At 30.5% G+C, this 3,257-nt stretch overlaps 1 long non-coding RNA gene across 1 annotated transcript in view; it reads right to left on the reverse strand.

Moving 5' to 3' along the window:
* LOC111083642 overlaps positions 1-2,931 on the reverse strand; it is a 7,264-nt gene extending 4,333 nt beyond the window's left edge. Inside the window, exons 1-3 of the long non-coding RNA XR_002609155.1 lie at positions 2,867-2,931; positions 1,612-1,674; positions 11-73 (exon numbers count right to left, since the gene is read on the reverse strand). This is a non-coding gene — a long non-coding RNA (uncharacterized LOC111083642). The remainder of the gene's footprint in view (positions 1-10; positions 74-1,611; positions 1,675-2,866) is intronic.
* Positions 2,932-3,257: the final 326 nt, after the last annotated feature.

A 3,257-nucleotide genomic window follows, 5' to 3' on the forward strand; every position in this document is an offset into this window, starting at 1 on the left:
TTACAGGTACCTTTGTGTCCACCGGAAATCAGGTGAGGTTTCCTCTTATTGTATCGAAGATACCCTGGGATCCCTAATTTAAAAAAATACCACAAAAAATAATTGTACGGTAATTGAAACCTAAATCTTAAAAAAAAAAATCATTTCTACTGTGGTATATCTATCAAACTATATGACATATCACTGGAAGTACTTGTTTTTATGAAAAACCTGTCAGAGATTCATTATCTTCGTGTTCCTATTGCGAAACTTTCAACACAGAAATGGCGTTTCTGGAAATTCGAGTGCAAAATAGAAACATACAGAAATTCTTGTACAATCCCAAAAGAATAAGTCAAAACGTTCATTAAATATAGCAAATTCAAATACAAACAATACTGTTGATCCTGCTTGCCTCTTTATTAGTGCAAATTCAAAAAACGTTAATTACATAAAAATGGTAACACACCTTATTGAAGCTCTCAAAGCATTCACATTCAACTAATTATACATTACAACACACACGAAGAACCCCTTGAATTGATAAGTAAAGTATACCAGCTTTATTGACATCTCCACTTTTCTATGCTTTCCTCAATCAACCTACAATTAAATAAAGTGTGGTTAAACTATAGCTGATACGTTTGAAAGATTGATACTCTAATGTGCCTGGTCTAACAGATTTTTACCATAGAAGATACCAAGGTACTGCAGTCATGATAATCCTTGTAAATTTTGGTCCTTTCATGTTCTACTTTGATGCTTTTGTAGATAATATTTCCATAACGCGTACATTTCAATATAGAAATATATTTATGGAATTTTGAGAGCAAATAGACAACAAACATATATATATATATATACTTATTCTTGCATAGTTTATACATTTCTCTGCGCCTTTAATGTTCTTTATCCAGTTTTCAATGATTATCCTTTTTGTCCATCAAATTATATTGAACTGCAGTCACAGACATTTTGAAAGTTTATTAGATTGAACAATTTCAGTATTAAAGTCTTATAACCGACTGAAATAAGCCGAATAATTCATTTCGCTATGGGTATGATAATTGTTTAAGTACAAAGTGACACCACGTATCTAACTCTCTTGTAATATGAGTTATTCAAAATGTTCAGCAAAAATGTAAATATTCATTTGACACAATAAAACACTATTGTTAACTTAACAGTTGTTGAATCTAATACGAACCCTTAACAATGCAATGAAATATCCCACTTAAAGGCTCTAGCTTGTTCAGATAGATTGGGAAAACCAACCAAATACGTGTTAGTAGCAGTCTTTATAAATTTAAAGTGTTGTATTTCTGGATGTGAAATGGCCCAGCCAACTTTTAAAGATTGTTAGGTTCGTTTCTGGTTTAAAGCGGTGATATTTTGTCAAATATACATCGAACGAACAGAAATTGAGAGTAGTTCAATAAATCATTGATATTTTAAGTATCTAAATTGTATTATTTTTAAAGCACCAGACATAGAGAAAAAAATATAAATGATTATAAACTTCACTTGGTCACCAAATAAACTTATCATTATTACTTAAGAAAGTCCTTACACCCAGCATGTTTTCTATGACATTAAAGTTTCTAAAATAATCACTAAGTACTTTACAGGTACCTTTATGTCCACCAGAAATCTGGTGAGGTTTCCTCTTATTGTATCCAAGATACCCTGGGATCCCTAATTAAAAAAAAAACACCAGAAAAATAATTGTACGGTAATTTAAACCTAAATCTTAAAAAGAAATTCATTTCTACTGTGGTATATCTATCAAACTATATGACATATCACTTGAAGTATTTGTTTTATGAAAAACTTGTCAAAGATTCATTCATCTTAAGTGTTCCTATTGCGAAACTTTCACCACAGAAGTGACGTTTCTAGAAATTCGAGTGCAAAATAGAAACATATAGAAATTCTTGTACAATTACAAAACAATGATTCAAAACGTTCATTAAATATAGCATATTCGAATACAAACAATACTGTTGATCCTCCTTGCCCCTTTATTAGTGGAAACTTGAAAAAGCGTTAACTACATAAAAATGATAACACACCCTATTAAAACTCTCAAATCATTCACATTCAATTAATTATACATTATAACACACACAAAGAACCCCTTGAATTGATAAGTAAAGTATACCAGCTTTATTGACATCTCCACTTTTCTATGCTTTCCCCAATCAACCTACAATTAAATAAAGTGTGGTTAAACTATAGCTGATAGGTTTGAAAGATTGATACTCTAATGTGCCTGGTCTAGCAGTTGTTTAGCATAGAGGATACCAAGTTACTGCAGTCATGATAACCCTTGTAAATTTTGACCCTTTCACGTTCTACTTTGATACTTTTGTAGATAAATTTCCATAACGTGTACATTTCAATATAGAAATATATTTGTGGAATTAGAGATCAAATAGACAACAAACATGTAAAACTTCTTGCAGAACTACAAACAATGAGCATTTATTAAACACATCAACTTCAACTATATATAATAGGGTTTACACTGCTTCAACTTTTATAAGTACCAATCTTTAGAGGTATATATTCCAAATATTGTGGAATAGCCCTGCCAACTTTTAAAGATTGTTAGGTTCGTTCCTGGTTTAAATCGGTGATACTTTGTCAAATATACATCGACCGAATAGAAATTGAGAGTAGTTCAATAAATCATTGATATTTTAAGTATCTAAATATATATAATTCTTTAAAGCACCAGATAGAGAAAAAATAAATATAAAGGATTACAAACTTCACTTGGTCACCAAATACACTTATCATTATTACTTCAGAAAGTCCTTACATCCAGCATATTTTCTATAACATTAAAGTTTCTAAAATAATCACTAAGTACTTGTACAGGTACCTTTATGTCCGCCAGAAATCTTGTGAGGTTTGCTCTCATTGTATCCAAGATACCCTGGGATCCCTAATTAAAAAACACCAGAAAAATAATTGTACCGTAATTTAAACCTAAAACTTAAAAAAAATCATTTCTACTGTGGTATATCTATCAAACTATATGACATATCACTGGAAGTATTTGTTTTTATGAAAAACTTGTCAGAGATTCATTCATCTTAAGTGTTCCTATTGCGAAACTTTCACCACAGAAGTGACGTTTCTAGAAATTCGAGTGCAAAATAGAAACATATAGAAATTCTTGTACAATTACAAAACAATGAGTCAAAGCGTTCATTAAAAATAGCAAATTCAAATACAAACAATGCTGTTGATCCTATTTGCCCCTTTTTATT

The sequence above is a fragment of the Limulus polyphemus genome, unplaced genomic scaffold (assembly GCF_000517525.1).
Source record: "Limulus polyphemus unplaced genomic scaffold, Limulus_polyphemus-2.1.2 Scaffold10480, whole genome shotgun sequence".
NCBI lineage: Eukaryota > Metazoa > Arthropoda > Merostomata > Xiphosura > Limulidae > Limulus > Limulus polyphemus.